Raw genomic sequence first — 24,594 nt, 5'->3', positions numbered from 1 at the left:
GTTGCTGCCTCCCTTAAACAAAGACACTCCCTAGGAATGTCCTGCAGAAATAAAAGTATTAGGAGATAATAGGGAAAAACGGCGCTACCCGAAAGACCTGTTTGGCTCTGCCTATACAGGGAACGTTATATAAACGTAATTTTTTAATATATATATCGCAAGGTTTCAAAATAATATGAGTGAAAGGATACCGTGATTAGATGGAAAATGAATGCTGAAGAGTAGCAATAAAATGGCTAAAGTACATATGTGTGGATCAGTATATAATCGCATGCATCCTACATGGATGTTAATATATAGTCAGAAAAAACTATGTATATGCCAAAATATCATATGATCCTAATAGAACAGTATACTTTTTCCCACCACAAAATACATTCAGCACTTTGTGCAAAATAAAGACATATTGTGTATAGCGACAAAAATGCATGAAACATGCATGGATCCACTTATGTTAATTCCTATAGGGAAAAGGATTCCATACACAGTATCATAACAGTATCTCTGTGTCTCAATAGTCATATAGTTCATATGTTGTAGCAATTGCACAGATATGTAATAGTCTCATGCATTTCATGCGGCAATCAGACTTGATATTTTCCCCAAAAGTGACTTGGTGTGTACAGGGTAGAATGGTGACTTCTGTGGTCCCCCTCAGATTGCTCACTCACCAGATGTCGGAACCCCTACAGGGGTATCAGGCCTGTAATGCTGCACGGAAGACTGCTGCTGCTGTGATACTTCAGATGGTTCCGATGATCATGTTGTAATTAACCCTCATATCAGGGAAAGAAAAAGGCTTCCATAGTGTAATATAGTCCCAAAAATGTTTATTTAAAAAGTAATATAAAAGAAGAAATATAAATAAAAAGTTGTAAAATTACAAACATCCAACAGGTACCGTTCGTTCACCCGCCCCTTGGCCACTGGGGAGGGATGTAACTCGAGTGTAGGTATGTTGGTGTTTGGTTGCTCAGTCACTGTAACCAAAGCAGGTACGAGTGGGGGAAGTAGCGGTCAGCTGGAGATGTAATACGTTCCTCCCACTGTTCTGCCAGGAAGTGATGTGTAAGCGTTGGTCCGTCGTGCGCGCTTCGTCATCTGACGTCTTCAGCGGCGGTACCACGCAGCTGCAGATTACAGATATATATGTAAAGGGATCGTTCATTATACCCCACCCCTCTAGAGGATCACACCCATTCCACGCTTGTCATTCCGATACCGGGGAGGGGGAAGGGCGGGTCATGAAGTTATCATTGAGGGGGATGTAAGTTCGTCCCAGTGCAACCATATACAAGGGAATGTGGGAGAGGTCTAAAAACTACCAGTCCCAGCATTCCCAGGGTCAGTCATACGGTTATGTGCAGGTGGAGAGGAAAGAGTAAGCATAATGGATTAAAAATAATGATAAAGTTAGTGATGGAAAGGCCCCCAGTGGTCATGGGTGGTAAAGCTTAGGTGCTGTTTTACATGTCAATGATCATATTGATTTGTGAATAGACATACGGACATGTTACTATTTATGGTAACACAGCGTATCTAGTTCCACACAGGATATATTAGAGCAGATATAAGGTCACAGAATACATATTAAAATAAGAAAAACCTGTTATAGGGTCTGACATTAACCAATATTATATAGCAGATGTAACCTTATATGACTACCAGCCCTATTAAATGTACTAATATGTGGAGGATCAGAAGTGGGAGCCTATTTTCGTATATGTTTTGCAACATCATGCTTGGAACATTATAGACCAATGAAAGAATACATATATGTACAACTGTATATACATGAACATATATCTATCAATTTCCATAGCAGTGAAGAAACTATAGTGAGCACAAATCGGCATATATGTAACCATATATTAAGTGGTGCAGTGAAGGATATGGTTTGAAATTAACCTAATAAGGGAGTGACTATATATAATAAACAATCATAATTATATGTGCATAATGTGTATGTAGACCCTGTGTAATGCCGGGGGTCACTTATTTACCGGTTCATTTGACACTAAGTGTGTATGTGTTGTAAGTGCGTTTTAGGGCAGTGTGAAGGTGAATGTTGGTGGTGAGAGCATGTTGATGCGTTAGATTACTCCATGCATCAACGTGGTAGGCTCATCAGGGGAGAAGTGAGGTATGACTGTATGATAAAGTGTGTGGAGATAGGTCATCCCCACTACTCAGTTAGAAATGGTATGTTATGATCCTCCAGAAGTCAAAAAATGTATATATATAAAATGACCATGACCGTATATATATAACATGGGTACCCTTTTCCTGGTAACCTAGTATCAGGAAATGAAAAGTACAAAAGCCAAACTATGGGTTGGCAGTGGGACCAATAGGGTCTATATTAATAGCCTAGATATCTTATACCCGAAAGTGGAGAGCACGTGAGCCATACTATGGATTGGCAATGAAACAATTGAGGTCTATATCTAGGTTGAGGCCCCTGGGAGCTAGGGACCCCAACCTATATATCCATGCTGTTTCGTTTTGCGAGATTAGGGTAGTCTTGTTACCACCCCTCCAATGCTGTTGAATGGAATCGATACCATAAAATATTAGGCCCGATGGGTCCCTATTATGTACCTGATCAAAATGCCGTGATAAGTTGTGCTTAGGGAAGCCCTTCTTGATATTTTTAATGTGCTCCCTTATCCTGACATAAAGGGGCCTTGTGGTTCTACCCACATACTGGAGGTGGCAAGGGCATTCTATAACATATGTTACATGAGTACTATGGCAAGTGATCAGATTTCTTATCTTATATTCTTTATGGTCGACCCTGGACCTAAATGTGTCTTTTTTGCGGGGCTGTTTTTTACTAACCCTGCAGGGTAAGCATTTTTGACATTTGTAAAACCCTCTAAGGTTTGGAAAGATCTGTATCTGTTTAGGGGGATTGATGACATTGTGGACCAGGTGATCACGGAGGGTGGGGGCCTTCCTGTAGATGAATTTTGGTTTGTTGGGAAGTATTTTAGTTAGTACTCTGTCTTCCTTAAGAATCGGCCAGTATTTTCTAAAGATGTGTTCTAGATTTCTGTATTGATTATTATAACCTGTTATAAATGCTATGTCCATTGGTTTATCTTTATTCCGGTTCTTCCTGAGCAGTTGGTGTCTATCCATGCCTGCTATTTCCATTTTTGTCTGTATCAGCTTTTCCATATCATAGCCTTTTTCATGGAATTGTGCTATCAACCTGTCTGCTTGTGTTAAGGAGTCCTCCATGATGTCACAATTTCTGCGTATTCTTAACATTTGGCCTTTCTGAATATTTTGTTTCCATTGTGGGTGGTGGCAGCTGGTAGTGGGTATGTACCCATTTTTATCTGTAGCCTTAAAGTAGGTTTTGGTGTATAATCTATCTCCATTTGTGAAGATTTCCAAGTCTAGATATTCGATTTTTTCATGGCTCCATTTACCTGTAAAGGTGAGCCCATACTTATTGGCATCCAGGTTTTTAAAGAATTCTTCCAGATCTTCAGGTGTGCCATCCCAAACGATAATCAGGTCGTCGATATATCTCCGATAGAATTTAAGTTGGGGGATATTTCTTTCGTACAAATATTCCTCCTCCCACATATTCATAAGCAAATTTGCAACACTGGGTGCATACCGTGCCCCCATTGCAACTCCTTTTTGCTGGACGTAGTAGTTGTGATTGTGCCAGAAATAGTTGCAGCTCATAGCCATCTCCAAGCCCTCCAGTATGTAATCAATTTGTGCTTGCCTCATGTTGGTTTGTTCATGCAAAGCTTTCTGTACTGCCAGTAATCCGTCATTTTGTACGATACTGGTGTAGAGAGAGTTTACATCAACCGTGGCTAATATGTAATTCTGAACTCCGTCCAGTTCTTGTATACAAGATCTGCAGTATGTGGGTAGAACCACAAGGCCCCTTTATGTCAGGATAAGGGAGCACATTAAAAATATCAAGAAGGGCTTCCCTAAGCACAACTTATCACGGCATTTTGATCAGGTACATAATAGGGACCCATCGGGCCTAATATTTTATGGTATCGATTCCATTCAACAGCATTGGAGGGGTGGTAACAAGACTACCCTAATCTCGCAAAACGAAACAGCATGGATATATAGGTTGGGGTCCCTAGCTCCCAGGGGCCTCAACCTAGATATAGACCTCAATTGTTTCATTGCCAATCCATAGTATGGCTCACGTGCTCTCCACTTTCGGGTATAAGATATCTAGGCTATTAATATAGACCCTATTGGTCCCACTGCCAACCCATAGTTTGGCTTTTGTACTCTTCATTTCCTGATACTAGGTTACCAGGAAAAGGGTACCCATGTTATATATATACGGTCTTGGTCATTTTATATATATACATTTTTTGACTTCTGGAGGATCATAACATACCATTTCTAACTGAGTAGTGGGGATGACCTATCTCCACACACTTTATAATACAGTCACACCTCACTTCTCCCCTGATGAGCCTACCACGTTGATGCATGGAGTAATCTAACGCATCAACATGCTCTCACCATCAACATTCACCTTCACACTGCCCTAAAACGCACTTACAACACATACACACTTAGTGTCAAATGAACCGGTAAATAAGTGACCCCCGGCATTACACAGGGTCTACATACACATTATGCACATATAATTATGATTGTTTATTATATATAGTCACTCCCTTATTAGGTTAATTTCAAACCATATCCTTCACTGCACCACTTAATATATGGTTACATATATGCCGATTTGTGCTCACTATAGTTTCTTCACTGCTATGGAAATTGATAGATATATGTTCATGTATATACAGTTGTACATATATGTATTCTTTCATTGGTCTATAATGTCCCGAGCATGATGTTGCAAAACATATACGAAAATAGGCTCCCACTTCTGATCCTCCACATATTAGTACATTTAATAGGGCTGGTAGTCATATAAGGTTACATCTGCTATATAATATTGGTTAATGTCAGACCCTATAATAGGTTTTTCTTATTTTAATATGTATTCTGTGACCTTATATCTGCTCTAATATATCCTGTGTGGAACTAGATACGCTGTGTTACCATAAATAGTAACATGTCCGTATGTCTATTCACAAATCAATATGATCATTGACATGTAAAACAGCACCTAAGCTTTACCACCCATGACCACTGGGGGCCTTTCCATCACTAACTTTATCCCTATTTTTAATCCATTATGCCTACTCTTTCTTCTCCACCTGCACATAACCGTATGACTGACCCTGGGAATGCTGGGACTGGTAGTTTTTAGACCTCTCCCACATTCCCTTGTATATGGTTGCACTGGGACGAACTTACATCCCCCTCAATGATAACTTCATGACCCGCCCTTCCCCCTCCCCGGTATCGGAATGACAAGCGTGGATTGGGTGTGATCCTCTAGAGGGGTGGGGTATAACGAACGATCCCTTTACATATATATCTGTAATCTGCAGCTGCGTGGTACCGCCGCTGAAGACGTCAGATGACGAAGCGCGCACGACGGACCAACGCTTACACATCACTTCCTGGCAGAACAGTGGGAGGAACGTATTACATCTCCAGCTGACCGCTACTTCCCCCACTTGTACCTGCTTTGGTTACAGTGACTGAGCAACCAAACACCAACATACCTACACTCGAGTTACATCTCTCCCCAGTGGCTAAGGGGCGGGTGAACGAACGGTACCTGTTGGATGTTTGTAATTTTACAACTTTTTATTTATATTTCTTCTTTTATATTACTTTTTAAATAAACATTTTTGGGACTATATTACACTATGGAAGCCTTTTTCTTTCCCTGATATGAGGGTTAATTACAACATGATCATCGGAACCATCTGAAGTATCACAGCAGCAGCAGTCTTCCGTGCAGCATTACAGGCCTGATACCCCTGTAGGGGTTCCGACATCTGGTGAGTGAGCAATCTGAGGGGGACCACAGAAGTCACCATTCTACCCTGTACACACCAAGTCACTTTTGGGGAAAATATCAAGTCTGATTGCCGCATGAAATGCATGAGACTATTACATATCTGTGCAATCGCTACAACATATGAACTATATGAATATTGAGACACAGAGATACTGTTATGATACTGTGTATGGAATCCTTTTCCCTATAGGAATTAACATAAGTGGATCCATGCATGTTTCATGCATTTTTATCGCTATACACAATATGTCTTTATTTTGCACAAAGTGCTGAATGTATTTTGTGGTGGGAAAAAGTATACTGTTCTATTAGGATCATATGATATTTTGGCATATACATAGTTTTTTCTGACTATATATTAACATCCATGTAGGATGCATGCGATTATATACTGATCCACACATATGTACTTTAGCCATTTTATTGCAACTCTTCAGCATTCATTTTCCATCTAATCACGGTATCCTTCCACTCATATTATTTTGAAACCTTGCGATATATATATTAAAAAATTACGTTTATATAACGTTCCCTGTATAGGCAGAGCCAAACAGGTCTTTCGGGTAGCGCCGTTTTTCCCTATTATCTCCTAATACTTTTATAGAAACAGTGTTATATTTGCATGTGAATGTTAACCTAATTGTTAAAACTTTAGGCCGCGTTCACACCTATGCGAATTAGATGCGGCTTACACCGCATCCAGTTCGCAGGAGATTTTAAACTACCTTCATTAGAATGAGGCTGGTTCACATATGTGCGTTGCATTCGCACTGTGCATTGCCCAAAAAACGTGTGCGTTTTCTTGGCATTGCAGTGCAAATTTGCAAGCACATTATCTTCACATTATCAGATTTGCAGATGCATTCCGTTCTGAACTCTCCCCGCCTCACTACACCTCCCCCCTCTCCCTGCTCAGCTGATCCGCAGATAGAACGGAGAGGCACCACTGAACAGTTGTTTTTTCTCTTCACAGAGAAAACGGAGCTGGAATTCTCACCAGCCTTAAGGGAGGATTTGGACATTGGCAAAAAAAAAAAACAGTGACCAGCCTGGTATCACCACTCCCACGCTCAACATGCCTTTTTAATTATTTTTTTTTTATATTTATCTTTTTTTTTCCTTTAATCAAGGTATCATCTACATGCTGCCCGAGCTGACCCCTAATTCCGCTATTTGCATTGGCATATTTGCAGCAATAGCTTTAGTGGCCTGGGTTGGACAATAGTGGGGTCTGCCTGCAATGTGACCTTCAGGCACTGGGCTCTGCATTGTGACACTTTCCAGACCTCTATTTACTGTGTTAGCTGCAGTGCGCTTCATTGGTCTGCTGCTATGGTACAGTCTCTGGTGTGACACAGTCTCTGAAGACTCATTTTGTTACTAATTTTATTATCATTTTGTCTGCAGAGAAGGTGAACATTTCTTGACCTGCACCTTCTTTAAGGAAACCGATAGAAATGGGTACATCCCCCATGGTAGTTGTCATCACCTAACTTGTCTTAAGGACATCCCTATAGGACAATTTCTTAGAATTCAACCTGATTGTTCTAGGCTAGAAGACTATAATATTCAGTCTCAGATTTTGAAAATGTGCTTCTTGGAAAAAGCCTATCATGAGAAGAAACTTAATAAGGTTATTGACGAGGTGTCAGAGCTGGGCTCAGCCCTTCCTTTGCTGAGCTGGCTGCTCAGCTGTCGGCTAATTGCCAGCTCCCATCTCTCTCCACAGTTACCCAGCTGTTGTTGATTCTGCTCGTCAGTCCTGCCTACTTAGAGCCGTCCAGCTCACTTGATCTCTGCCTTTGCCTTTGTCAACATCACAGAGCCTTTCTCCTGCGTTCCTGTTGAAGACTTGCTCAGCTGACGTTCCTTCTGGCTCCTGATCCTGCTTTCCGTACTACTACGTTTATCTCTGGCTCTCTGACATTTGCTTGGCTGACTACCCGATCCGGTTACTGAACTCTGGCTTGTTTTGACTATGCTTACTCTGTTTACCTTATTATTATTATTATTATTATTATTATTATTATACAAGTGTGATTTAACTTTACTTCTGTCTCGGTCTGATTCATGGTTCCTGATATGAGGTTTCTAGAATTAAACAGAACATTCTTCTAAAGAAAAACACATCACCCCCCCCAGGAGTAACAATGACCATCAAATGTCCTTTATTACTACTTTCTCAAATGGATTTGTTAAAAAAAATGAAGAGAATGGAGAATGGAGAATTTTAAAAAATGACAGAATTTTAAAACCTATTTTACCAGATTGTCACCACATTTTATTTTACAAAATTCAAACCCTTAGGGACCTTATTGCACCTAGTGTAGTAGACCCTCCATCTAAGATCTCTATGTTTGGAGGCTTTAAGGGATTTTTTCCTTGTCACAAATGTCAAATCCTTTACCTCATATAGGACATCCAAATCATATAAAATTGACCGTTTTATTTCATGTACTACTAAAGGTGTGGTTTACCTTTTAGAGTGCCCACCCGGGCACTGAGGGTAAATATTATTATTATTATTATTATTATTATACAGGATTTATATAGCGCCAACAGTTTGCGCAGCGCTTTACAACATGAGGGCAGACAGTACACTTACAATACAAATCAATACAGGAGGGATCAGAGGGCCCTGCTCGTTAGAGCTTACAATCTAGAAGGGAGGATCAAGTGGAAACAAAAGGTAATAACTGTGGGGGATGAGCTGATGGAAAAAAATGAAAATACAGTTGTTGGGTGTGGGTAGGGTAGGCTTCTCTGAAGAGAAGGGTTTTCAGGGATCATCTAAAAGCTAATAAAGTAGGAGATAAGCGGACAGATTGGGGTAGGGCATTCCATAGGATTGGAGAGGCTTTGGAAAAGTCCTGGAGGCGAGCATGGGAGGAGGTGACGAGGGAGCTAGAGAGCAGGAGGTCTTGAGAGGAACGAAGAGAACGAGTAGGTTGGTATTTAGAGACTAAGCTAGTGATGTAGCTGGGGGTGAAATTGTGGATGGCTTTGTACGTAGTTGTTAGAATTTTGAATTTAATTCTTTGGCCGAGCGGAAGCCAGTGGAGGGATTGACAGAGAGGAGTGGCAGACACAGAGCAATTGGTAAGATGGATGAGTCTGGCAGCGGCATTCATGATGGATTGAAGAGGTGATAGACTATGTAGAGGTAAGCCAATGAGAAGGGAATTGCAGTAGTCGAGGCGAGAGATGACCAGCGAGTGAATTAAGAGCTTTGTTGTGTCATTGGTTAGAAAGGGGCGTATTTTGCGGCGGTTGAGGTGGCAGCATTTGGACATTGATTGGATGTGTTGCTTGAAGGAGAGTTCAGAGTCCAGGACTACACCTAGAACCTTGGCATGTGGGGATGGGCTTATAGTTGTGTCATTGATTTTGACAGAGAGATCAGGGGAAGGGGCATATGGGGGAGGAAAAATTATAAGTTTGGTTTTGGATAGATTGAGTTTGAGGAAGTGGTGTGACATCCAGACTGATATATCTGATAGTAAATTAGTGATACGCGAGGAGACAGAGGGAGTAAGCTGAGGAGTAGAGAGATAGATTTGGGTTTCGTCAGCGTAGAGGTGGTATTGGAAGCCATGGGAGGCTATCAGTTGACCCAGGGAGGCGGTGTAGATTGAAAATAGGAGAGGTCCAAGAACAGAACGCTGGGGGACCCCAACAGAGAAAGGAAGAGGAGAGGATGAAGTAGAGTTGTAAGAGATGCTAAAGGTACGGTTGGATAAGTAGGAAGAGAACCAGCGAAGTGTACAGTCACAGAGACCAAAGGCGTGTAGATTTTGAGGAGGAGGGGGTGGTCAACCGTATCAAAGGCAGCAGAGAGGTCCAGGAGTAGGAGTACAGAATAGTATCGATTGGTTTTGGCCGTTAGTAGATCGTTTGTTAGTTTTAGGAGAGCAGTTTCTGTGGAGTGTTGAGGACGAAATCCAGACTGAAGGGGATCAAGAAGGTTATTATCAGCGATATGGACGCTCAGTTGGTTGTAGACCAGACGTTCGAGGAGTTTGGATAAGAAGGGGAGCAAGGAGATGGGGTGTAGGTTGTTAAGATTGGATGGGCCCAGTGAGGGCTTATTAACTATGGGTCTGACAAGTGCATGTTTTAGAAAGTTGGGGAAGATACCAGAAGAGAGGGAGAGATTGAAGATGTGGGTTAGAGAGTGTAGCATAGGGCCAGAGGGTGAACGTAGCATTTGTGAGGGAACAAGATCCAGAGGGCAGGTGGTAAGGTGGACATTAGCAAGTAGTTTAGCAACTTCGTCTGTAGTGGTGGGGTTGATAGAGGGAAATAATGATTGTGCCTGTGGACATGCAGTATAAAGCGTGGAGGGTATCGGAACAGTAGAGATCTCCGCGCAAATTGTATCAATCTTCTGTTTGAAGTGATTGGCATTCTCCTGGGCAGTGAGTGAGTTGGCGGGTGGAGGCGGTGGAGGACGAAGTAGAGAGTTGAAGGTGGAGAAGAGTTGACGGGGACGGAATGATAAGTTGCTAATGAGAGTGGTAAAATAGGTCTGCTTAGCAGAGAGGAGGCTGGAATTGTATTTTTGGAGGGCAGATTTATATTGGTTGAAATCTCTCTGAAACTTGGTCTTATTCCACAGGCGCTCAAGAGCACGACTACGTTTTTTCAGACTTCTAGTATCATCTGTTAGTTGAAGGTTGAAGGGGTCGGGGCTTGATTCTGTGTGTAGTGAGGGGGGCCAGTGAGTCCAGTGAAGCTAGAAGTGAAGCGTTGTAGACAGAAGTGGCTAGGTTGGTGCAGGATGAATGAACACATAAAATATACATAATGGTTTCATAGACCACAGTCTGTCCAAACATTACAGCCTCCACCACAACAGAGACCCTTCTATTTTAAAATTAATAGGGATTGATTGCTATTCTCCCCATTGGAGAGGTAGCAATTTAGTGGTATATCCAAGCTTGAGACCCATTGGATTTATTAGCTCAAAACTTATAGACCTTATGGTCTTAATACAGAGTGGGATTTGAACAGCTTTATTAATAATAGGTAATTTATGCTCCATATTAGTTTTTGGGTTTTGTTACTTACATTTTTTACTATTTCATTGCTTATATATTTTTTATATTTAGTTTAATATTTTTTTTTAAATGGTTTTATGATGTATCTTTAAAGATTTTTAATATATTTTTATTCTTGCCTTCTAAACATTTTAACTATTTTTGTAAAGGCTCCTCCAGTATACTTGGCGGTGCATAAATATTATTTAAAATAAATGGATTAAGGATTTTATGTATGTAAAATGAAATTCTATTAGTTTTATTTTTTAACACAAGATGGCGCTGTACTTTATGTATCCATCCAGCTTTGTTTGGTATCTGTTTAATGGTAGGGGGCGTTTATCTAATGTGTTTGTATGTCCTTTGGACCTCTATCATCTGGTCCTCTAGGAGTTGACTTGGAATCAACAATGGAGTATGTATTCACTACTGAATGCGGATTGGTTTTCTGTCCTCATTTGTGCTGTAGGGTTTACCTATGGCGGACGCCATTTTCTTGTGTATTTTTTACTAGATTCGATGCCCGATCACATGACCGGAGGAGTCCATATATATTCTTGCTATGGCGTTACACATTCATGCTCCTGTTTCCCCTGACAATGGGCTGTGATGCAAAACGCGTTGACCCGGAGGCCAGAACCTATGTGGTCATCACACCCGCCAATGCCGGCTGTCAGCGAGGTTTTTGCTGTTTGATTGCTAGTGTCCTATTTTAATAATGTGAGTACCTCTCTTCACTTTTAAACAATAAATACCCATCTAGCAGTATTCACACTATGTGTTCTTCTCCTCCTATGGCGGTTATTTTAGATCCTTTGACCCGAAGTTAAGACATTTGATACCAGTGGATACCATAAGTTGAGATTCAGTGGACCAGATTCAGTTAGCCCCTGGACACGAGGAGGTTGTCAGAAACCATAAATCAGACTCAGACAGAAGTACAGTTAAATCACACCTGTTTAATAGTAATAAAAAAGGTAAACAGAGTAAACGTAGTCAAAACATAGTCAGAGTTCAGGAACCAGAACGGGTAGTCAGACAAGCCAAAACGTCAGGGAGCCAGAGATGAGCGTAGTAGAACAGAAATCAGTATCTGGAGCCGGAAGGCACATCAACCAAGCAAGTCTTTAACAGGAACACAGGAGAGCATCTCTAGAGATGAGACCAAGGTGAAGGCAGAGATCTGGACAGGACGGCTTAAGTAGGCAGGACTGACAAGCAGAAAATCATTAACAGGAGAGTCACTGTGGAGAGATTGGAGCTGGCAATTAGCCAACAGCTGAGCGGCCAGCTTTGAGAAGGAAGGGCTGAGCCCAGCCCTGACAGTACCCCCTCCTCAATGACCCCTCCACCGAGGAGAACAGGGGCATGTACGTCCGAGGATGAGACCCAAGAGCGTTCCTCCGGACCATAGCCTTTCCAATGCACCAGGCACTGTATGCGCCCATGGAACCTACGGTAGTCAACAATGGACTGTACTTCATACTCCTCATGGTTCTCAACCTGTACAGGGTGAGGACAAGGCACTGAGATGGTAAAGCGGTTGCAGAACAAAGGTTTTAATAAGGAGACATGAAATGCATTCAAAATATGCATATTAGAAGGAAGGTCTGAAGTGTAAGCCACTGCAGGGCCGATCCTGGCCGGAGTGCACGGGGTGCAGTGCACCCAGGCGCCACAGAGGTGGGGGCGCTGAAGCGACAGAGTGCTCCCCTCCCTCCTCCTCTCCTTGTCCGTAGGTGGCTTTTTCCACCGGTCACCGCCACTGCCGCCACTGTGTCCACCCCCTCCCTCCTTCTGTCAGAGGAGGAGAGCGAGACAGCCGGAGCGGCTGTCTCTGTGTTCAGAGAGAGACCAGCCACAGCCGCGCAGTGACATCACGGGGGGGGGCGGTCCGAGCCCGATGTGTTCCACTTCTCCTGTGTGTAACTCCGAGTCCTGCCTGCTGCCCAAGCCTGACACTCTCTGTTCTCCACCCGAACGGTGTGGCTGCACACCGTCCTCTCCTCTCCAGCTGCCGCCTGGGTGTTTTTAATTAGCCTAATGGAGGGGTGGTCTGTACTAATGTAGGGAGGTGATTTGTCCTGGGGGTCTAAACTAATGTAGGGGGGTGATTTGTCCTGGGGGTCTGTACTAATGTGGGGGGGTGACTTGTCCGGGGGGGTCTAAACTAATGTGGGGGGTGGTTTGTCCTGGGGGTCTATACTAATGTAAGGGGGGTGATTTGTCCTGAGGGGTCTAAACTAATGTGGGGGGGTGGTTTGTCCTGGGGGGTCTATACTAATGTAGGGGGGATGATTTGTCCTGGGGGGTCTGTACTAATATAGGGGGGGTGGTTTGTCCTGGGGGGTCTGTACTAATGTAGGAGGGGTGATTTGTCCTGGGGGGTCTAAACTAATGTAGGGGGATGATTTGTCCTGGAGGGTCTAAACTAATGTGGGGGGGTGGTTTGTCCTGGGGGGTCTATACTAATGTAGGGGGGTGGTTTGTCCTGGGGGGGTCTATACTAATGTAGGGGGGTAATTTGTCCTGGGGGGTCTGTACTAATGTAGGGGGGTGGTTTGTCCTGGGGGGTCTATACTATTGTAGGGGGGTGATTTGTCCTGGGGTGTCTAAACTAATGTGGGGGGGTGATTTGTCCTGGGGGGTCTGTACTAATGTAGGGGGGTGGTTTGTCCTGGGGGGTCTATACTAATGTAGGGGGGTGATTTGTCCTGGGGGTCTAAACTAATGTAGAGGGTGATTTGTCCTGGGGGGTCTGTACTAATGTGGGGGGGTGGTTTGTCCTGGGGGTCTATACTAATGTAGGGGGGGTTTGTCCCGGGGGGTCTGTACTAATGTAGGGATGTGGTTTGTCCTGGGGTTCTATACTAATGGAGGGGGGTGATTTGTCCTGGGGGGTCTAAACTAATGAGGGGGGTTGATTTGTCCTGGGGGGGTCTGTACTAATGGAGGGGGTGGTTTGTCCTGGGGGGGTCTGTACTAATGGAGGGGGGGTGGTTTGTCCTGGGGGGTTTGTACTAATGGAGGGGGGTGGTTTGTCCGGGGGGTCTATACTATTGTAGAGGGGGTGATTTGTCCTGGGGAGGTCTGAACTAATGGAGGGGGTTGATTTGTCCTGGGGGGTCTAAACTAATGGGGGACTGGTTTGTCCTGGGGGGGTCTGTACTAATGGAGGGGGGTGGTTTGTCCTGGGGGGGTCTGTACTAATGGAGGGGGGGGTGGTTTGTCCTGGGGGTCTGTACTAATGGAGGGGGTGGTTTGTCCTGGGGGTCTGTACTAATGGAGGAGGGTGATTTGTCCTGGGGGTCTAAACTAATGTGGGGGGATGATTTGTCCTGGGGGTCTGTACTAATGTAGGGGGTGGTTTGTCTTGGGGGTCTATACTAATGTGGGGGGGCGATTTGTCCTGGGGGTCTAAACTAATGTGGGGGGTGATTTGTCCTGGGGGGTCTGTACTAATGTAGGGGGGTAGTTTGTCCTGGGGGTCTAAACTAATGTAGGGGGGATGGTTTGTCCTGGGGGGTCTGTACTAATGTAGGGGGGTGGTTTGTCCTGGGGGGTCTATACTAATGTAGGGGGGTGGTTTGTCCTGGGGGTCTATACTAATGTAGAGGGGGTGATTTGTCCTGGGGGGTCTGTACTAATGTAGGGGGGGTGGTTTGTCCTGGTGAGGTCTGTACTAATGTAGGGGGGTGATTTGTCCGGGGGGGTCTGTACTGATGTAGGGGGGTGGTTTGTCCTGGGGGTCTGTACTAATGTAGGGGGGTGATTTGTCCTGGGGGGTCTAAACTAATGTGGGGGGTGATTTGTCCGGGGGGGTCTATACTAATGTAGGGGGGTGGTTTGTCCTGGGGGGGTCTGTACTAATGTAGGGGGGATGATTTGTCCTGGGGGTCTGTACTAATGTAGGGGGGGTGGTTTGTCCTGGGGGTCTGTACTAATGTAGGGGGGGGTGATTTGTCCTGGGGGTCTAAACTAATGTGGGGGGTGATTTGTCCTGGGGGTCTGTACTAATGTAGGGGGGGTTTGTCCTGGGGGGGTCTATACTAATGTAGGGGGGGTGATTTGTCCTGGGGGTCTAAACTAATGTGGGGGGGTGATTTGTCCTGGGGGGTCTGTACTAATGTAGGGGGGTGGTTTGTCCTGGGGGTCTAAACTAATGCAGGGGGGATGGTTTGTCCTGGGGGGTCTGTACTAATGGAGGGGGGTGGTTTGTCCGGGGGGGTCTATACTAATGTAGAGGGGGTGATTTGTCCTGGGGGGTCTGAACTAATGGAGGGGGGTGATTTGTCCTGGGGGGTCTAAACTAATGGGGGACTGGTTTGTCCTGGGGGGTCTGTACTAATGGAGGGGGGTGGTTTGTCCTGGGGGGTCTGTACTAATGGAGGGAGGGTCGTTTGTCCTGGGGGTCTGTACTAATGGAGGGGGGTGGTTTGTTCTGGGGGTCTGTACTAATGGAGGAGGGTGATTTGTCCTGGGGGGTCTAAACTAATGTGGGGGGGTGATTTGTCCTGGGGGTCTAAACTAATGTGGGGGGATGATTTGTCCTGGGGGGTCTGTACTAATGTAGGGGGGTGGTTTGTCCTGGGGGTCTAAACTAATGTAGGGGGGATGGTTTGTCCTGGGGGGTCTGTACTAATGTAGGGGGGGTGGTTTGTCCTGGGGGGTCTATACTAATGTAGGGGGGTGGTTTGTCCTGGGGTCTATACTAATGTAGAGGGGCTGATTTGTCCTGGGGGTCTGAACTAATGAAGGGGGGTGATTTGTCCTGGGGGGTCTAAACTAATGAGGGGGGTTGGTTTGTCCCGGGGGGGTCTGTACTAATGGAGGGGGTGGTTTGTCCTGGGGGGTCTGTACTAATAGAGGGGGGGTGGTTTGTCCTGGGGGTCTGCACTAATGGAGGGGGGTGGTTTGTCCTGGGGGGTCTATACTAATGTAGAGGGGGTGATTTGTCCTGGGGGGTCTGTACTAATGGAGGGGGGTGGTTTGTCCTGGGGGTTCTGTACTAATGGAGGGGGGTGGTTTGTCCGGGGGGTCTGTACTAATGGAGGGGGGTGGTTTGTCCTGGGGGTCTGTACTAATGGAGGGGGTGGTTTGTCCTGGGGGGGTCTGTACTAATGGAGGGGGGTGGTTTGTCCTGGGGGGTCTGTACCAAGGGAGGGGGTGGTTTGTCTGGGGGAGGTCTGTACTAATGGAAGGGGGCAGGTGGTTTGTCGTGGGGGTCTGTACTAATGGAGGGGGGTGGTTTGTCCTGGGGGGGTCTGTACTAATGGAAGGGGGCAGGTGGTTTGTCGTGGGGGTCTGTACTAATGGAGGGGGGTGGTTTGTCCTGGGGGGACTGTACTAATGGAGGGGGGTGGTTTGTTCTGGGGGGTCTGTACTAATGTAGAGGGGGGTGGTTTGTTCTGGGGGGGTCTATACTAATGGAGGGGGGGTGGTTTGTCCTGAGGGGGGTCTGTACTAATGTAGGGGGGTGGTTTGTCCTGGGGGTCTGTACTGATGGAGGGGGGTGGTTTGTCCTGAGGGGGGTCTGTACTAATGGAGGGGGTGGTTTGTCCTGGGGGAGTCTGTACTAATGGAGGGGGTGGTTTGTTCTGGGGGGTTCTGTACTAAAAGAGGGGGGTGGTTCTGTACTAATGGAGGGGGTGGTTTGTCCTGAGGGGGGTCTGTACTAATGGAGGGGGGGTGGTTTGTCCTGAGGGGGGTCTATTCTGATAAAGGGGGGTGTTTTGTCCTGGGGGGGTCTATACTGAGGGAGGTGTTTATACTTAGTGGGGGGTCTGCACTGACGGAGGGGGGTCTATACTTAGTGGAGGGGGGTCTGTACTGAGGGGCGACTATAGTTGGTGGAGGGGGTGATACCATGTTTTACCGCACTGGGTGACACCAACCCTAGTGATGCCACTACAGCCGCGGGCTCTTGTTTCCCCTCTCCTCCGCGTGCGCGCTGCTATACTAGTGAGCGGCGCACTATGTTTCTTCCCCTGCCTTCATATCGGCCAGGGAAGAAAAAAAAAGGAGCAAAGAAGAGGATTGTGGGACATGTAGTCCCAAGGACTGGCAGCCCCACTGTAACACAGAAACTGCAGCCCACACAGCATGCTCAGCTGATTGGGAGAGAGAGAGCCAGGAGCCCGGGAAAGCTTTCAGGGAAGTGCACCCAGGACTCCAGAGGGAGAGGACAGTGCTGAGGGAACACCATCAGAGAGAGAACCCCGCTGCCCTGCGGGAAAGCCACACAGCCTAGTGCCATCCCTGGTGGAGAAAGGAATGGAGTCATTGCCAGAATATTGATCTGGGCTCTACCCAGCGGAGTCACCACGGGCAATTCAGAGTGAGCAGACTCCTAATCAGAGGAACCGTTGTTGCTGTATCGCTGGGTCAGGTGAGAGGGCCGATCGGCCATTATTTACTAATGTCCATAGGAACTGCAGTCTCTGACCATCTCTTGTAACATGTCTGCAGTCTCTGATCATCTCTTGTAACATGTCTGCAGTCTCTGACCATCTCTTGTATTGTGTCTGCAGTCTCTGACCATCTCTTGTTTCATGTCTGTAGTCTCTGACTATCTCTTGTTTCATGTCTGTAGTCTCTGACTATCTCCTGTAGTATGTCTGCAGTCTCTGACCATCTTCTGTACTATGTCTGCAGTCTCTGTCTGTCTCCTGTAGTATGTCTGCAGTCTCTGAGCGTCTCCTGTAGTATGTTTGCAGTCTCTGAGCGTCTCCTGTAGTATGTCTGCAGTCTCTGACCGTCTCCTGTAGTATGTCTGCAGTCTCTGACCATCTCCTGTAGTATGTCTGCAGTCTCTGACCATCTCCTGTAGTATGTCTGCAGTCTCTGACTGTCTCCTATATTATATCTCCAGTCTCTGTCCATCTCCTGTACTATGTCTGCAGTCTCTGACCATCTCCTGTATTATATCTCCAGTCTCTGACCATCTCCTATACTATGTCTGCAGTCTCTGACCATCTCCTGTATTATATCTCCAGTCTCTGACCGTCTCCTGTAGTATGTCTGCAGTCTCTGATCATCACTTGTATCATGTCTGCAGTTTCTTACCATCTCTTGTATCATGTCTGCAGTCTCTGACCGTCTCCTGTACCATGTCTGCAGTCTCTGACCATCTCCTGTACCATGTCTGCAGGCTCTGACCATCTCTTGTAGTATGTCTGCAGTCTCTGACCATCTCCTGTACTATGTCTGCAGTCTCTGACCATCTCCTGTAGTATGTCTGCAGTCTCTGACCATCTCTTGTACTATGTCTGGGGGCTCTTTCTAACAGATTCTCTAACAGAAGCCCTCTCTGTGTGCATCAGAGAGACTGCCCTCCAGGTCTCATTAGTGTACGCTCTTCCTGTATTTTCTTTATTGTTAAAAGATCATGGGAGGATCCTAGGGTAACAAAGAGTTCTTAGGGGAACATCTCTGTGTTTGAGTCGTTGCCATAGAAACATTTGTAAAGGGGAGGAGTTGATAAGATGACCACGCCCATGTGGGGGCGCCAGAAATATTTCTGCACCCAGGCGTCTGTGACCCTAGGATCAGCCCTGAGCCACTGGGTTAATCCTGCGAAGAATACGGAAAGGCCCAATAAACCAAGGTGCGAACTTCAGAGAGGGAACACGAAGTCGGGGTTGCGAGATGACAGCCAGACCCTGTCCCCAACCTGGTAGGAAGGTGCAGGCAGGCATCTGCGGTTAGCATGGTGTCTGTACCTATCATTAGCATGTCGCAAAGCCTCCTGGACTTGTGCCCAAGTGGAAAGAAGACCACGGAGATGCTCCTCTAACACAGGGATACTCTGTGGAAGAAATGAGTCAGGCAACATGGAAGGTTGGAAACCATAGTTCGCCATAAACAGGGACAATTGGGAAGCAGAATCCAGGCACTATTGTGAGCAAACTCCACCCACGGTAAGAGGTCTGACCAGTTGTTATGATGGTCAAAAATATAGCAACGTAGGAATTGCTCCAAGGACTGATTGGCTCGTTCTGCGGCCCCATTAGACTGCGGGTGATGTGCAGAGGAGAAAGCAAGCTGAATTCCCAACTGTGCACAAAAGGCTCGCCAGAACCGGAAAACAAACTTACTACCCCTGTCCGAGACAATCACCTTGGGTAGCCCATGTAAGCAGAAGATCTCCAGAGCAAAAATTGACGCAAGTTCCTTAGAAGTGGGCAACTTCTTAAGTGGAATACAATGGGGCATTTTCGAGAACTGGTCAACCACCATAAGGATAACTGTGTTGCCCTGGGAGTTGGGTAACTCCACAATGAAATCCATAGACAGGTGGGTCCAGTGCCTCTCTCCATTGGGTATAGGTTGTAGGAGGCCCACTGGAAGGTGTCGTGGAGTCTTACTCTGAGCACACATGGAACAGGCAGCTACGAAGGCAGTTACATCAGCCCGTAGACTAGGCCACCAGAATTGTTGTGAAATGGCCCAAACAAGTTGATTCTTCCCAGGGTGGCCAGCAGCCCTGGGAGAATGGTAAGTCTGGAGAACAGCAGTATGGAGACTCTCTGGGACAAAGCAGCGGTCACAAGGTTTCTCAGGAGGAGCATGGACCTGACTACGTCTCCTGTAGTATGTCTGCAGTCTCTGACCATCTCCTGTAGTATGTCTGTAGTCTCTGACCGTCTCCTATATTATATCTCCAGTCTCTGTCCATCTCCTGTACTATGTCTGCAGTCTCTGACCATCTCCTGTATTATATCTCCAGTCTCTGACCATCTCCTGTACTATGTCTGCAGTCTCTGACCATCTCCTGTATTATATCTCCAGTCTCTGACCATCTCCTGTAGTATGTCTGCAGTCTCTGATCATCACTTGTATCATGTCTGCAGTCTCTTACCATCTCTTGTATCATGTCTGCAGTCTCTGACCGTCTCCTGTACCATGTCTGCAGTCTCTGACCATCTCCTGTACCATGTCTGCAGTCTCTGACCATCTCTTGTAGTATGTCTGCAGTCTCTGACCATCTCCTGTACTATGTCTGCAGTCTCTGACCATCTCCTGTACTATGTCTGCAGTCTCTGACCATCTCCTTGTAGTATGTCTGCAGTCTCTGACCATCTCTTGTACTTTGTCTGGGGGCTCTTTCTAACAGATTCTCTAACAGAAGCCCTCTCTGTGTGCATCAGAGAGACTGCCCTCCAGGTCTCATTAATGTACGCTCTTCCTGTATTTTCTTTATTGTTAAAAGATCATGGGAGGATCCTAGGGTAACAAAGAGTTCTTAGGGGAACATCTCTGTGTTTGAGTCATTGCCATAGAAACATTTGTAAAGGGGAGGAGTTGATAAGATGACCACGCCCATGTGGGGGCGCCAGAAATATTTCTGCACCCAGGCGTCTGTGACCCTAGGATCAGCCCTGAGCCACTGGGTTAATCCTGCGAAGAATACGGAAAGGCCCAATAAACCAAGGTACGAACTTCAGAGAGGGAACACGAAGTCAGGGTTGCGAGATGACAGCCAGACCCTGTCCCCAACCTGGTAGGAAGGTGCAGGCAGGCATCTGCGGTCAGCATGGCGTCTGTACCTATTATTAGCATGTCGCAAAGCCTCCTGGACTTGTGCCCAAGTGGAAAGAAGACCACGGAGATGCTCCTCTAACACAGGGATACTCTGTGGTAGAAATGAGTCAGGCAACATGGAAGGTTGGAAACCATAGTTCGCCATAAACGGGAAAAATTGGGAAGCAGAATCCAGGCACTATTGTGAGCAAACTCCACCCACGGTAAGAGGTCTGACCAGTTGTTATGATGGTCAAAAATATAGCAACGTAGGAATTGCTCCAAGGACTGATTGGCTCGTTCTGCGGCCCCATTAGACTGTGGGTGATGTGCAGAGGAGAAAGCAAGCTGAATTCCCAACTGTGCACAAAAGGCTCGCCAGAACCGGAAAACAAACTTACTACCCCTGTCCGAGGCAATCACCTTGGGTAGCCCATGTAAGCAAAAGATCTCCAGAGCAAAAATTGAAGCAAGTTCCTTAGAAGTGGGCAACTTCTTAAGTGGAATACAATGGGGCATTTTCGAGAACTGGTCAACCACCATAAGGATAACTGTGTTGCCCTGGGAGTTGGGTAACTCCACAATGAAATCCATAGACAGGTGGGTCCAGTGCCTCTCTCCATTGGGTATAGGTTGTAGGAGGCCCACTGGAAGGTGTCGTGGAGTCTTACTCTGAGCACACATGGAACAGGCAGCTACGAAGGCAGTTACATCAGCCCGTAGACTAGGCCACCAGAATTGTTGTGAAATGGCCCAAACAAGTTGATTCTTCCCAGGGTGGCCAGCAGCCCTGGGAGAATGGTAAGTCTGGAGCACAGCAGTATGGAGACTCTCTGGGACAAAGCAGCGGTCACAAGGTTTCTCAGGAGGAGCATGGACCTGAGCGGCAAGAATTTTGTCACCCAAACTGACCAACTCCATCTTGGAAGTTGAGGAAAATTGTCGTGACAAAGCGTCAGCCATTACATTCTTAATACCGCGTAAGAATGAGACAATGTAATTGCAACTAGACAAGAAAAGAGCCAATTGCGCCTTTCTGGGAGAGAGGCATTTTGCCTCAGACAAGAATGCGAAATTCTTATGGTCCGTAAGAATGAGAACCGGCACAGTGGTACCTTCGACGAGATGTCTCCATTCTTTCAGGGCTAAAATGATCGCTAACAGCTTTCTGTCACCAATCTCGTAATTGCACTCCGCAGGTGACAATTTCTTGGAAAAGTAGCCACAAGGATGCATAGCACCCTCAGAGGTAGGACTTTGAGACAGAAGGGCGCCAACTCCAGTCTGACAAGCATCAACCTCAAGGATAAAAGGTAACGTAGGATCAGGATGTGCCAACACAGGAGCAGAAACAAAGGCAGCCTTGAGACTCTCAATGGCCTTAATGGACTCCAGAGACCAACTCTGTGGGTTACCATCCTCTCTGGTCATATCAGTCTGGGGCTTGACCGGAGATGATAAGTTAAGAATAAACTTCTGATAATAGTTGGCAAAGCCAAGAAAACGCTGCAGAGGACGTAAACCCACGGGTCGGGGCCACTGTAGGACTGCTGAAAGTTTCTCTGGGTCCATTGAAAAACCAGCAGTGGAAATCACATAATCCAGGAATTTAACCTGTTCACGATGGAATTCGAACTTCTCCAATGTACAATAGAGTTTGTTCTCTATCGTCGAGATAAACCACCACATATAACTGCAACAAATCTCGGAGGACATCATTAATAACTTCCTGGAAAACTGCCGGGGTGTTACAAAGGCCAAAAGGCATTACGAGGTACTCATAATGGCCTGTTCTGGTATTAAACGCAGTTTTCCACTGCTTAATCCTCACGAGATTGTATGCCCCTCTCAAATCAAGCTTCGTGAAAACCGTTGCTCCCTTGAGGCGGTCAAATAACTCCATAATCAACTAAATTGAATAGGCATTCTTAATCGTGAAACAATTATAATCAATAATTGTTAATGACCTATAATCAGTACAAGGTCTCAGTTCACCACTCTTCTTCTTCACAAAGAAACCAGCACCAGCAGGAGACGAGGATTTGCGGATGAAACCTCGAGAAAGTGTGTCTGCAACATACTCCCCCATGGCCTTATCCTCCAAGACCGATAAAGGGTAAACCCAGCCACGAGGGGGTATGGCACCAGGTTGAAGGTCAATTGCGCAATCATATGGCCGGTGTGGAGGCAAACTACCGGCATAACTTTTGTCATAGACATCGCTAAAATCACGGTACTCCTCCGGCAGGGAGGAGAGTGAAGAAGTGCACAGGACCTTGGCTACCTTCTGGAAGCATGTCTTATTGCATTGTGGCGACCAGGAGAAAACCTCAGCACAGAGCCAATCAAAAGAGGGGTTGTGCCTCTGTAACCAAGGATAACCAATAACCAGCAGAAACTTAGGTGAGGAAATAACTTGGAATTGGATTATCTCATGGTGAAGAGCCCCTACGGCCATGGACAACGGAACAGTCTTGTGAGTCACATGGGCAGCCTGTAGAGGTCTTCTGTCAAGAGCCTCAATGGCAAGTGGAGTGTCATGCAGCTGCAGCGGAATTGAGTGCTTCGATACAAAGGCAGCATCAATGAACAGGCCTGCAGCCCCAGAGTCGATTAGAGCCTGTATCTCGACAGACAACTCAGGCCAAGAAAGGGTGACCGAAACCAGGGGCTTATCCTTCTGGATAACAACGCCATCTAAGGTCAGTCCATGACAGGACCTCAAAGTTCGGGGGTTCCCTGGATGGGACGGACACGGGTAGGACAAGACTTCAAAAAGTGACCTGCCTGGCCACAATAAAGGCACAATCTCTCCCTCCTCCTAAGGGTTCTCCCATCCACAGAGAGAAGCGTGAAGTCCAAGTGCATGGGTTTATCCAGACAGACCGATTCGGCACCAGGAGGCATGGGAGGTGAGGGAGGCAAGGGTGGGACTGCAAAGTTCGGAGACAAATGTACAGGAGGCTTCCGCAAGCGCTCCTTAAAAGGGAGTCTTTCTCTGAGTTTGGAGTCAATGGGGATGGCAAACATGATCAACCTCTCCAGCTCGGTGGGAATATCTCGGGCTGCTATCTCATCCTTGATGGACTCCGAGAGACCATGAGAAAAAGCAGCCACGAGGGCCTCATTGTTCCAAGCAACCTCTGCTGCCAGAGTATGGAATTCAATGGCATAGTCAGCAACAGTTCTCGTACTCTGTTTGATGGACATGAGGCACTTGGCAGCAGAAGCAGAGTGTGCAGGAACGTCAAATACCCTTTTAAAGGAGACCACAAAGTCAGGGCAACTCAAGACAACAGGTTTTTGCGCCTCCCATAGAGGGTTTGCCCAGGCCAAGGCTCTCTCAGAAAGAAGAGATATCACAAAACCTACTTTGCTTCTGTCCGTGGGAAACGCCTGGGGCAGCATCTCAAAGTATAGCTCAACCTGGTTGAGAAACCCTCTGCATTGGACTGGATCGCCCCCAAATCGCTGGGGAAGCAGAGCGGAACCAGACATACCTCTTATAGAGGTAATGCTCGAGATTGGAGCAGCAGCAAGGACGGTCTGCAACACAGATTGTACCGGAGAAGCCACAGTGGGAGATTCCAGATGAGCCGTGTGACTCAGGAGCGTTTGTAACACCATGGCAAACTAATCCATGCGGTGATCCTGCTCATCCAAAAAAAAATATTACCAACAATTGGATTCGCTGCATCTTCTGAATTCATGGCCTTCGCCTACGTTCAGAAACCATGAATCAGACTGAGACAGAAATACACACTTGTTTAATAATAATAATAAAAAAAGGTAAACAGAGTAAACGTAGTCAAAACATAGCCAGAGTTCAGGAACCGGAACGGATAGTTAGACAAGCCAAAACGTCAGGGAGCCAGAGATGAGCGTAGTAGAACAGCAAGCAGGATCTGGAGTCAGAAGGAATGTGACCAAGGCGAAGGCAGAGATCATCTGGACTGGACTACTTAAGTAGGCAGGACTGATGAGTAGGATATCATTAATAGGTGAGTCACTGTGGAGAGCAGTGGTGGCCCATTCATAGGGGGCACATGGGTGCCGCCCCCACCCAGCAGTCACAAAAAAATTAAA

The 24,594-nt window shown here is 46.3% G+C and overlaps 1 protein-coding gene across 1 annotated transcript in view; it reads left to right on the top strand.

Annotated features, from left to right (window-relative positions):
* Positions 1 to 5,473: 5,473 nt before the first annotated feature.
* LOC141103200 (extracellular serine/threonine protein kinase FAM20C-like) overlaps positions 5,474 to 24,594 on the top strand; it is a 351,969-nt gene continuing 332,848 nt past the window's right edge. Inside the window, exon 1 of the mRNA XM_073592535.1 lies at positions 5,474 to 5,927. The gene's annotated coding sequence lies outside the window, so the exon portion shown is untranslated. The remainder of the gene's footprint in view (positions 5,928 to 24,594) is intronic.

Source organism: Aquarana catesbeiana, linkage group LG07 (assembly GCF_042186555.1).
Source record: "Aquarana catesbeiana isolate 2022-GZ linkage group LG07, ASM4218655v1, whole genome shotgun sequence".
NCBI classification, from domain to species: Eukaryota; Metazoa; Chordata; class Amphibia; order Anura; family Ranidae; genus Aquarana; species Aquarana catesbeiana.
The sequence above is the reverse complement of the archived record's forward strand: the minus strand, read 5'-3'. Positions and strand labels throughout refer to the sequence as shown.